Raw genomic sequence first — 13,615 nt, 5'->3', positions numbered from 1 at the left:
CTGTGGTTTCCAAACCACTTCTACTACTGTGGTTCCCATACCACTTCTACCATCTACTGTATCATCGTGACTGTGAGCTGATTCCTATCCGCTGCCTCCGTGCACTACAGTCTTCAACCTGCAACCCGTCTGTGTTTCATCGTGACTGTTTAGCTGATTCCTATCCGCTGCCTCCGTGCACTACAGTCTTCTAATCACTTCAACTCTACCATGCATCATTGGGACTGTTAGCTGATGCCTATCCGCTGCCTCCGTGCACTACAGTCTTTCATTCACATCCACTCACCTGTTCATGATTGTGACTGCCAGCTGATTCCTATCCGCTGCCTCCGTGCACTACAGGCTTCAACCTGCAACTCGTCTGTGTTTCATCATCGTGACTGTTTGGCTGATTCCTATCCGCTGCCTCCGTGCACTACAGTCTTCAACCTGCAACTCGTCTGTGTTTCATCATCGTGACTGCTAGCTGATTCCTATCCGCTGCCTCCGTGCACTACAGTCTTCAACCTGCAACCCGTCTGTGTTTCATCGTGACTGTTTGGCTGATTCCTATCCGCTGCCTCTGTGCGCTTCAGTCTTCAGCCCTTGTCAACTCTCCCGTGTTTTCTTGAGTCTGCTGCCACTATTGCTACCCGCTACTCTCCGTGACCAACTGTTCCAGTTCATCTCTGCTCCGGTGTCCCATCGTTACTGCACCTGCTGGTTGCTATTGGCTACCTCCGTGTTCCCGCAGAGACCCGCTGCTGTTACTTCTCAGCGCTACTCATCCATCTACTGCTGATCCGCTCTCCACGCCTTCCTGTGTTCCCTGCTGGTCTACCTACCTGTGCGCTGCACCTGCTAGACCACCTCTTCACCCATCCAGGGACTTTGGATCCTGCCGGCCTCCTGCCCTTCAGGTATCTCTGCACTCCTGTCTGACTGCCTTCTCCTGAACCACGGTATGCATACTTCCCATTGACTGTGCTGTGTATTGCATACCTTGCTGGACTGTGTTGGTTCTCCTCTGGAGTGTACTATCTGCTGATTCTATTGCCATCATTGACTGTGTTATCTCATGCTGGATTACTTCAAGAGACTTTCGATATTGGCAGTGTTGTTCAGTCATTTATACAGTTATATTGTGCATATTACTGTGGATCAAAGTCAAGGTGCCCGTGTATATATTGTGCATATTACTGTGGATCAAAGTCAAGGTGCCCGTGTATATATTGTGTTGCAGTCTCTCCCCGTCCACCTCCTCACATATATATTCAGTGGTACAACTTGCTAGTAGCAGACCACTGACTCCTGTTTACAGTTTCACCCGTTCCAGTATCCTCTCACATAGCAGTGGTACAACTTGCTAACGCAGACCACTGACTCCCCGGATACCTCCACTTGGATTCCATTCCTTCACTCAGACAGCGGTACAACTTGCTATCCGCAGACCGCTGACTCTCATCACCTCCTCGTTTCTGTTGGACATTCCTCCTCACTATAGCAGTGGTACAACTTGCTACCGCAGACCACTGACTACCTTCACGTGTCCTTTGTCCATACAGTTCCTCGTGTATTACTACTTCCATATTGCCAGTGCTGCTAGTCATAGACTTTCCTGAGCATCTCATCATCTGCTATTTCCTGTTCCGTGATCACCCTGCTACCAGAGTACCATATTACCACCTATACTGCTCTGGTAAGCCTATCACCTGGTGATCCCTGGGTAAAGACTCCTAGTGCCCGTGACAGTAAGATCAGGCCATGACAGACCCAGAGACGGAACCTACCGCTAAAGAGATGCTGCAGCATCTGGTCAGCCGTGTGGAGCAACAGGATGCTCGCCAACAGCTGTTACTTCAATGTTACCAATCTTTAACCTCCCAAGGAACATCTGGACAGACCGTTACAGCTAATGTTGAAGCTCCTGTGCTTTCCTCCGTTTCCCCAGTGCCATCCCAGGTGTCTACAGTTCCTACGCTACACCTGCCTACTCCGTCAAAATATGACGGGGACCCCAAAACTTGTAGAGGTTTCCTTAACCAATGTTCAGTCCATTTTGAACTTCAACCTCAAAATTTTTCTACCCATCGTTCCAGAGTGGCCTATCTTATCTCATTGTTTTCTGGACAAGCCCTGGCTTGGGCCTCCCCTCTGTGGGAGAGAAACGATCCAATTCTACAAGATAGTGCCAAATTCATTTCCACGTTCCGAAGTGTGTTCGATGAACCAGGTCGTGTGACCTCCGCTGCTTCCTGCATTCTTCGTTTGCGACAAGGCTCCCATACAGTAGGACAGTATGTCATTCAATTTAGGATCTTAGCCTCTGAACTTCAGTGGAACTCTGAAGCATTAGTTGCCGCCTTCTGGCAGGGGCTTTCCGATAAAATTAAGGATGCACTGACTACCCAAGAACTTCCTTCGTCACTAGAAGATTTGATCTCTCTTTGCCATCGTGTAGATATGAGATTTCGTGAAAGAGAGTCTGAGAAAACAACGGCTGTCAAAGCACCTCTTCGTTCTAACCCTCAATTTCGTCCAGCTCCATCTTCTGCGATTCCCATGGAGATAGGACGTTCCAAATTATCTTCAGAGGAGAGGAAACGAAGAGTAAAGAATAGACTCTGTATCTATTGTGCTGATTCTACGCATATGCTCAGCTCTTGCCCTAAGAGATCGGGAAATGCCAGGCCCTAACTAGTTCTAGAGAGGTGAAGTTAGGGTCCCTGGAGTCCTCTCCATTGTCTATGAAATCTAAAGTCTGCGCTTTCGATGTTACGATTTCCTTTGCTACCAAATCCTTTGAGTCACAGGCATTGATTGATTCCGGAGCAGCAGGAAATTTCATTTCTAAATCACTAGTGAATCAATGGTCCCTACCAGTGATCACTTTAAAAACACCCATTACTGTGACGGCTATAGATGGATCACGCCTCATCAATGGTCTCATCACCCAGAGTACGTCTCCAGTAACCCTTCAGATTGGTGTACTACACCATGAAGAAATTTCGTTTTTAATTCTTCCAGTTACGACAAGTCCGATTGTCTTAGGCCTTCCATGGCTTCAGTGTCACTCTCCCCAGATTGACTGGCGCACCCCTCAAGTTACGTCTTGGGGGTCTGAATGTCACCATCGTTGCCTCTCTCAAGTTATTCCTCTTAAAGTACAGCAATCTTCCATCTCATCTTCCTCCCCGGGACTCCCTCCTCAGTATGCTTCATATGCCGATGTCTTTGATAAAGCTCAGTCTGAACGTCTTCCTCCTCATCGTTCTTGGGATTGTCCGATCGACCTTCTACCTGGCAAGACTCCTCCCAGGGGTCGGGTCTATCCTCTCTCGTTACCTGAAACTCAAGCCACATCTGAGTACATACAGGAGAATCTCCAGCGTGGGTTCATTCGACCTTCCACCTCTCCCGCTGGAGCTGGGTTCTTCTTCGTCAAAAAGAAGGATGGATCATTACGCCCTTGTATAGATTTTCGTGGACTCAACGCCATTACTATCAAGAATCGGTATCCCATTCCGCTGATCACTGAGCTATTTGATCGCATCAAGGGAGCTCGGATATTTACTAAATTGGATCTTCGTGATGCCTACAATTTAATTAGAATCCGTTCCGGTGACGAATGGAAGACCGCGTTTAACACCAGAGATGGGCATTACGAATATTTAGTAATGCCCTTCGGGCTGTGCAATGCCCCCGCGGTTTTCCAGGGTTTCATCAATGAGATCTTTCGGGACTTATTATATGTATGTGTCGTTGTCTACCTGGACGACATATTGATCTTCTCACAGGACCTGCCTTCTCATCACCAACATGTGGCAGAGGTCCTCTCCAGACTACGGAAAAACTCGTTGTTCTGTAAATTGGAGAAATGTTCATTCGAGTTACCCCAGATTCCATTCTTGGGGTATATAGTTTCCGGAGTTGGCCTGAAGATGGATCCAGACAAAGTAAATGCTGTACTACATTGGCCTCAGCCAACTACTCTTCGTGCCATCCAGCGTTTTTTAGGTTTTGCCAATTACTATAGACGCTTCATTCAAGACTTTTCATCCATTGCATCTCCCATTGTGGCCCTAACTCGGAAAGGGGCTAATACTAAGCAATGGTCATCTGAGGCTCTCCAAGCCTTTCAAATCCTCAAAGAGTCCTTCTCGTCTGCTCCCATTCTGCGACAGCCTGATGTGACACTCCCCTTCTTCCTAGAAGTAGATGCCTCTAATGTGGGCTTAGGAGCTATTCTCTCCCAACGCTCGGAGCAACAAAAATTACATCCTTGTGCCTTCTACTCTCGGGGTCTTCTGCCCGCAGAGAAAAATTATACTATCGGGGACAAGGAGTTGCTGGCCATCAAAGCTGCATTAGAGGAATGGAGATACTTGTTGGAAGGAGCTCGCCATCCGGTGACGATCTTCACGGATCATAAGAACTTGTCATATTTGCAATCTGCTCAATGCTTGAATCCTCGTCAAGCAAGATGGTCTCTTTTCTTTTCCCGTTTTGAATTAATTATAACCTTCAAACCAGCCGCTAAGAACAAGAAAGCTGACGCTCTATCTCGAGCTTTTGTGACGTCCTCTGATGTAGAAGAGGTTCCCAACCATGCTATTCTAGATCCCAAATGTATTTCTCTGGCTGCTTCATCCACCAAAATGCTACCATTTGGGAAGACCCTTGTGCCTCCTACTCTGAGGAGGAAAATCCTTTCGTGGTTCCATGCCTCTCGTTTTTCTGGACACGCCGGTGAACACAAGACCTTTGAGATTCTCTCTCGTAGTTACTGGTGGCCTTCAATGAGGAGAGACGTCAAAGAGTTTGTTGCTTCCTGTGATTTATGTTCTCAGTTCAAATCCTCCCGCAGAACTCCAGCAGGGTTGCTGCGACCACTACCCATTCCGTCCAAGCCTTGGACCCATATTAGTATGGATTTCGTTACTGATTTGCCACCAAGTAAGAATCACAATACTATTTGGGTAGTGGTAGACAGATTTTCGAAGATGGCTCATTTCGTCCCTCTGTCCGGTTTACCTTCCTCGTCTACTCTGGCTAAACATTTCGTTAAAGAAATCTTCCGCATCCATGGATGTCCGTCTGAGATTGTATCGGATAGAGGAGTACAATTCGTTTCCAGATTCTGGCGGGCCCTTTGTAAAACCTTGGGCATACGATTAGCACTCTCATCTTCTTACCATCCGCAATCTAACGGACAAACGGAACGAGTCAATCAAGATCTTGAGACCTTTATTAGGATGTTCTCTTCAGCCAACCAAGACAACTGGGTAGAATTGCTCCCTTGGGCTGAATTCGCCCATAACAACATGTACCATGAGTCATCATCCAAAACTCCATTCTTTGTGGTCTACGGTCACCATCCGTCTTTTCCGGAATTTCCTGCCCTCCCGCCCACCCAAGTTCCTGCTGTGGAGACTGCTTGTCAGACCTTCAAAAATATCTGGTCTCAGGTCAAAACCTGTTTAAAGAAGACATCTAACAAATATAAGTCTTTCGCAGATAAGAAGAGGCGGGCTATTCCACCACTAAAAATTGGAGATCGTGTCTGGTTATCCACCAAAAATATTCGTTTGAAGGTTCCATCTATGAAATTCGCCCCTCGTTTTATTGGTCCATATAGGATCATTCAAGTTATCAATCCAGTATGTGTTAAACTTCTTCTTCCTAAGAATCTTCGGATCTCCAATGCCTTCCATGTGTCCTTGCTCAAACCTCTCATCATCAACCGTTTCTCGACTCCTCCCTCAGCACCGCAGCCAGTTCAAGTTCATCAGGAGGAGGATTTCGAGATTACTGAGGTATTGGATGCAAAAATTTCGCGAGGAGTCCTCCGTTTCCTCGTTCATTGGAAGGGCTTTGGTCCTGAAGAGCGTTCATGGATCAAAGCTGAAGATCTTAATGCTCCTGCCCTTCTGAAGAAGTTTTATTCCAAAAATCCGGACAAGCCCGGTTCCAGGCGTTCTGTGCCCACCTTTAAAAGGGGGGGTACTGTCACTCACCGGACTGTGAGTGCTTCTTCCCGGACATTTAGGAACCGTGGCCGTCCTCCATCCTGAGGGACTGCGCATGCGCAGCCCTTTCCATACCTCCAGTGTATGTTCCTTTAACTAAATTGGCAGATCAGGCAACCTCCCTATATTAAGCACCTGTGGTCAACACCACGTTGCCTGATCTTGGAGTCTCATTCCCCATGAGTCTCTGAAGGTGTTCCTGTGTTTCCCCGTTTATTCAGCCCAGCTGATTCCTGTGGTTTCCAAACCACGTCTACCTCTGTGGTTTCCAAACCACTTCTACTACTGTGGTTCCCATACCACTTCTACCATCTACTGTATCATCGTGACTGTGAGCTGATTCCTATCCGCTGCCTCCGTGCACTACAGTCTTCAACCTGCAACCCGTCTGTGTTTCATCGTGACTGTTTAGCTGATTCCTATCCGCTGCCTCCGTGCACTACAGTCTTCTAATCACTTCAACTCTACCATGCATCATTGGGACTGTTAGCTGATGCCTATCCGCTGCCTCCGTGCACTACAGTCTTTCATTCACATCCACTCACCTGTTCATGATTGTGACTGCCAGCTGATTCCTATCCGCTGCCTCCGTGCACTACAGGCTTCAACCTGCAACTCGTCTGTGTTTCATCATCGTGACTGTTTGGCTGATTCCTATCCGCTGCCTCCGTGCACTACAGTCTTCAACCTGCAACTCGTCTGTGTTTCATCATCGTGACTGCTAGCTGATTCCTATCCGCTGCCTCCGTGCACTACAGTCTTCAACCTGCAACCCGTCTGTGTTTCATCGTGACTGTTTGGCTGATTCCTATCCGCTGCCTCTGTGCGCTTCAGTCTTCAGCCCTTGTCAACTCTCCCGTGTTTTCTTGAGTCTGATGCGACTATTGCTACCCGCTACTCTCCGTGACCAACTGTTCCAGTTCATCTCTGCTCCGGTGTCCCATCGTTACTGCACCTGCTGGTTGCTATTGGCTACCTCCGTGTTCCCGCAGAGACCCGCTGCTGTTACTTCTCAGCGCTACTCATCCATCTACTGCTGATCCGCTCTCCACGCCTTCCTGTGTTCCCTGCTGGTCTACCTACCTGTGCGCTGCACCTGCTAGACCACCTCTTCACCCATCCAGGGACTTTGGATCCTGCCGGCCTCCTGCCCTTCAGGTATCTCTGCACTCCTGTCTGACTGCCTTCTCCTGAACCACGGTATGCATACTTCCCATTGACTGTGCTGTGTATTGCATACCTTGCTGGACTGTGTTGGTTCTCCTCTGGAGTGTACTATCTGCTGATTCTATTGCCATCATTGACTGTGTTATCTCATGCTGGATTACTTCAAGAGACTTTCGATATTGGCAGTGTTGTTCAGTCATTTATACAGTTATATTGTGCATATTACTGTGGATCAAAGTCAAGGTGCCCGTGTATATATTGTGCATATTACTGTGGATCAAAGTCAAGGTGCCCGTGTATATATTGTGTTGCAGTCTCTCCCCGTGCACCTCCTCACATATATATTCAGTGGTACAACTTGCTAGTAGCAGACCACTGACTCCTGTTTACAGTTTCACCCGTTCCAGTATCCTCTCACATAGCAGTGGTACAACTTGCTAACGCAGACCACTGACTCCCCGGATACCTCCACTTGGATTCCATTCCTTCACTCAGACAGCGGTACAACTTGCTATCCGCAGACCGCTGACTCTCATCACCTCCTCGTTTCTGTTGGACATTCCTCCTCACTATAGCAGTGGTACAACTTGCTACCGCAGACCACTGACTACCTTCACGTGTCCTTTGTCCATACAGTTCCTCGTGTATTACTACTTCCATATTGCCAGTGCTGCTAGTCATAGACTTTCCTGAGCATCTCATCATCTGCTATTTCCTGTTCCGTGATCACCCTGCTACCAGAGTACCATATTACCACCTATACTGCTCTGGTAAGCCTATCACCTGGTGATCCCTGGGTAAAGACTCCTAGTGCCCGTGACACAATTGTTTATCAGTATATTGCAGAAGAACTTGGATAGAAAAACTAGAATCCATAGGAGAGAGAATGTTCATACCTAACTAAGTCTCTCCGTCATCAGTTAGGTCCGATCGTTTCCCGGGCGCTTCCCACATTGACTCAGGACATGACCGGGTTCCCCGCAATAAAGGCATAAATGATTCTTGAACCGCCTCTCTCTTTCCTCCTGGGATAAACGTGCTCTTCCCAACTGCATAGGCTCTTCCTCCGGTGTAATAGAACTTTGGAAGCGAGGAGCCAAACGGAAAGTAGATCGACGGGAACTCTCTCTCTCCTGAGTGCGTTCACGGAAACGTATATCAATCTGGTTACAGAGAGAGATCAAAGCATCCAGGGTAGTGGGTAACTCTCGGGCTGCTAGCTCGTCCTTAATACGATCGGACAAGCCTTGCCAAAATGTGGCCACTAAAGCTTCATTGTTCCAACGAAGTTCGGCCGCCATAGTGCGAAATTGAAGGGCATATTTGCCCAGAGTAAGGGTACCCTGGCGCAGACAGAGGAGTCCAGAAGCTGCACTGGAGACTCGTCCGGGTTCATCAAAGATGCGTCTGAAGGTTTCCAAGAAAGTGGCACAATTATGGAGAATGGGGTCATCATGTTCCCAGAGAGGAGAAGCCCAGGCAAGCGCTTGACCAGACAATAAGGAAATAATATAAGCGACTTTAGTTTTCTGTGTAGGAAAGTTTCCGGGCAAAAGTTCGAATTGAATAGCACACTGGTTCAAGAAGCCTCGGCATTCCTTAGGATCCCCATTGAACTTGGGTGGGTTAGGTATGCGGAGTTGAGAGGTGGTGGGAGCAGATACAGCTGAACCGCTTGGAGCGGGGGCAGGCTGTGGGGCCGGAGCAGGTGGAGGATTAGGAGCTGCCACCTGAGCTGCTTGGAGCGTATCCAACCTGTTAGACAGAGTCTGCAGAATCTGTAATAACTGTTCTTGATTTTTCCCCTGTTCCTCAACCTGAGCCGCTAAGTTATCCAGTAGTACTCTCGCAGTGGGATTCCCTGTCGCTTCCATCAGTTAGATAAGGGTCAGAGCAAACTGTTACGATTTTGATGCCTTAGTCAGTATTAGCACAGGCTTACCTAGGGCGCGGAGTCTAACGGCCTTCCGGTCTTCACCAAGAACCACCGCAAGGTAGTGTGGGCTTAGCTGCCGAAGAACTGCAGGTCGCGGCCCCCAGATTAGCCTACTGACGTAAGGGAGAAAGTTCTAAGTGATGGCAGGCAGACAAGAAGATAGACAATGCGGTGCAAGTACAGGCACTAACCGTTAATTCCAGGCGTTGTAGATCTGGAACAGTAACTGGTAGATGCACGGAGGCAATGGGTGCGTGGCAGGATCCAGAGAATAGTTGGTAACACAGCCGGGTCGGTACACAGAAGGTATCAGGTATACGGTGCCAGAGGGAGATCCAGAGAATAGTTGGTAACACAGCCGAGTCGGTACACAGAAGGTATCAGGTATGCGGTGCCAGAGGGAGATCCAGAGAATTGTTGGTAACACAGCCGAGTCGGTACACAGAAGATAGTCCAGTTGCGTAGTGCCAGGGATAAGCCAAAGAATAGTCAGGTCACAGCCAGGTAGGTACACAGGAGTAGGAGGAATAGAGGGGTTAACAGGGAGCAGGTTCACAATAGTCAGGACACAGGAACTGTAGCCAGGAACAGGAAACACATTGCTCTGACACAGGCAGCGTGTCAGAGCAGGGGAGATATAGGAGTTTGAATTCCCCGCCCAGGAGTCACATGATCAGCAGCAGAGAGAACCCGGAAGTGCGGCAGCGCTAACAGAAGAAGCGCTGAAGAGATGGACACCGCTGTCAGCTCCCGCTGACAGCGCAGCGGAACGGGAACACGGTAAGTTCCTAACAGGAAGTTTGGGTCATTTTATTAAGCAATTAGTCAGAGGTTTAGAGGAGGCGTGTAGGTCAATCAGTGGCGGGCTGTAGACCATGGAAGGCCTCCAGCTTTGGCAGAAAGACAAATTTTGTGAGTTGGCAACCGGTCACACTGTGCTATCGCTGATTGGCCAAAGGGCACTAACCTCTTTGAAGCACCTTGGCTCTTGGTCCTTTAAACAGAACTCCTTGGCCTGCCTTGTACCTGCACAATTGGAAAGGATTTGTCCTGGGACCAATGGTTAATGTCAGATGGCCATACACTGTTTGGCAGTGCAGACGCCAAAATTAGTACCAGCCAATCGTAAAGGATTTGTCCTGGGACCAGTGGTTATTGCCGGATGGCCATACATTGTTTGGTAGTTTGACGTAGGTTGGGCCTTCTCCATCACTGATTTAAATTTAGATTTAAATTCCAACTGAAATTGAATAAATTGCAACTTAAAGTTAGCCAAATTTAACAGTTGTCGGGTGTCGTTATTTTTAGTGACCCCAGTGCTGTGAGGCAGAAGTGCTCACCACTAATAGATAATATCTAGTCTCATTCCCAGTATCCCACCCATCAACCATGTGGTAAGGTATGATTATACTTGTAAACCGCTACCTCTGATAAAAAAGAAAAGTCAGACAGTAAGGGAATGATATCTGGATTCATGCTGACTTCTGAGCATAAAAGTGGTTATAATGACCTGACGGGATTAAATGTTTTATCTGAAACTAATTATACAATGTAAATGTTATAATCTAGATTGAGTACTAACAAAGCTCCTAAGATCTGCCTCCCAATATGTGCACCCTTGAAAAGGGTTCCCTTATATATGTACACCACTGATGTGTTTAGTATTGTTAAAGATTGGCGCCTAATGTATGTACACCACTGATGTGTTTAGTATTGCTAATTATACAATGTAACTAATAAAGAATCCCATTGGTGGAAGTTATTTTCTTGATTACAGTCAATATCTTGCCAGCTAACTCAGAGGTCGAATGGCACTGATGCCCCCAAAAGATCATTAGTTATTGATGGTGATGTAATTAAAAGACATATTTAGTTCATTCAAGTCAGTAGTGTAACTATTATGGATAGCAATTGGTATGACTTTGTAAAGCTAATAATAATTAATTCCCATTTAACAGTTTATTTTCAGGTAAGAATCTTGAACTTGACACTAGTTATTGTATATTGAAAAGTATAAATTACCGATCTCATATCTACCAAAAGACTTTATGACATACGTATGTTTGTCAAAAGTATTTTGCATAAAGCAAAACACAGTAGCTCTTTAAACGTAAAAATGTTTTTGCGGCAGACTCCATCTTGTTAAGGTAAAGCAGATAAAACCAGCATTGAGTAGAGGTATGGAAGTTTCCAAGGATCACATACTGTTTAAAATCATATATTTTTATGGTAATTATTCTCTAGATATGGACTAATTTACAGAATAAAATATTTTTCCATATTTTATAAACATAAGACATACATAAAAGTCACTGTTAAAACATTTTCCTTGCATCCACTTACAAACCTAGCCTACTTAAGCTTGGAACCCACTGATGCACATTTTCCAGTCATTGAGGAGGACTGTATTAAATGGAATTAATGGAGTTGTGGTCATCTATTCAAGCTTCCTTCTAAAGCACTCCTGAAGTATATGGGCTCTGTTCAAATGAATAGAATCCTAAAAAGCACTTGAGAATTAATCCATCTGAAAAGATACAGCATTATTGACTGTTTTGTGAGGCAGCAATGTATTGATATATGACATAAGTAACAATAGTGTGCCTGGCATCAGTGCTGCAGAAGTGATGTTTGCTGATATACCATGTCTAGTAGTAATTGCTTTCTTTTATTTTAACCTGTAATATACTGCAGTATAGCCAGGACATATCCTCATTTTATTTAAAATATATTGCGTCATTGACATACAAAGACTTTTGCAGATTCGACATACACTAGTGTAGTTTAAACTGGAAGATAAAAACATCCACAAACTGCTGAATAGTTTCAAGTCTTAAGTGTACCTTCTGACATATTGACAATTAAAAGCAAGCTAAATAGATAATTTATATGAGGTTCAAATTTCAATTGTATTTTTTTCATTTACATGTCAGACAAACTATTATTTCCATGGTTGTTAAAATAAGCCTTTTAACTTGTCATGACTATAAACTCCATTTCATATAAAGCAGTGATGTTCTTGTTAAAAACAGTGTAATTCCCTTAACTCCATCAATAGATGTGTGCCTCTCTTTGAACCTATGCCTGCCAAAGTCCAAACAGGTTTGGGCATGGCATAAGTGAATTAATGTGCCATATTTACCTTAGTTTTCAGTTGTAAATTTTGGGAGGTATGTGAAACAAAGTTCATACTGAACATTCCACTCTTTGGGCCTGATTCATTAAAGCTCTTAAATTAAGAAATATCTTATTTCAGTCTCCTGGACAAAACCATGTTATAATGCAAGGGGTGAAAAATAGTTTTCTAATTTGCACATAAGTTAAATACTGACTGTTTTTTCATATACTTGAAAGCTTATTTGTACACTGAAATTTAAAGTTGATATTTGTGTGCTACATGAAAAAACAGTCAGTATTTAACTTATGTGCAAAACAGAAAACTAATTTTCACCCCTTGCATGGTAACATGGTTTTGTCCAGGAGATTTAAATAGGATATTTCTTAATTTAAGATCCTTAATGAATCAGGCCCTTTATATTCATTTGCTGCATTTGGCCCTCCAGTAACAGGGGGTTGAGAAGCATTTTCAAATAAAAAATATGTTTGTAATAGATTTTATGTGTTATTGTATAATATAAACATTTAATAGTCAGAGTTACTAAACATATAATCAGGCTATCTTACCTACATATTGATAAAGCCATAATTTATTAGGTTTCAAGATGTTAATTGAATACAATGGCTCAAAATATCCATTTTTTTTACAATAAAGTTTTCTCAGTTGCTTATGTTTACTGTAGAATCAACCAACTAAATATGTATTTCAATTTTTGGGGTATTTTTTGGTGGATTGATTCAAATTTTTTTTATCAATTGTTGCAAATAAAAAGTAATGTGTTCAATTTGTTGTTATCTTAAATATTCCTCCTTGAATTTGTTAGGCAAAATAATTTAAAGGACAATTTTCTTCAAAATTAGCACTCAGAAGCTTTTCTCAGCTCTTCAAACAAGTTCATGTAAAAAAAAGAGATTTATTGAAATTTGAAATTTGCTGAAAACTTTTGTATATAATAACAGCAACAACAACAAAAACAAAAATATATGGTTATAGAGAGCTTGATTCTAAAAGGATATAATGCTTGATTAATCTTCAAATGCAATGTGAACACAAGTTGTGGTTTTAAAACACGCACGTAACTTGTATGCTGTATTTAACTACAAACACACCAAGGTACTATGACTGGTGTTGTATATGGTAGTAAGGGAGTTACATGACATGCAATCGCATGTATGTGACATTGCATTTTCATTTGCTCTTCTATTTATTTCACCATATTATGAACTCAGTACCAGCCAGAGGACTGAATATTGGAGGCACATTCAGATATATTAAGCCCATTAAGTCATATACCTGTAGAATAGCAATTATTGACTAGGCAATTAACAAACTTAGTAAATAAATGGTTTCTGAGGTTTAGAAATTTATGATGAAAACCAAAAAAAT

The sequence above is a fragment of the Mixophyes fleayi genome, chromosome 5 (assembly GCF_038048845.1).
Source record: "Mixophyes fleayi isolate aMixFle1 chromosome 5, aMixFle1.hap1, whole genome shotgun sequence".
In the NCBI taxonomy this organism is placed as follows: Eukaryota; Metazoa; Chordata; class Amphibia; order Anura; family Limnodynastidae; genus Mixophyes; species Mixophyes fleayi.
The sequence above is the reverse complement of the archived record's forward strand: the minus strand, read 5'-3'. Positions refer to the sequence as shown.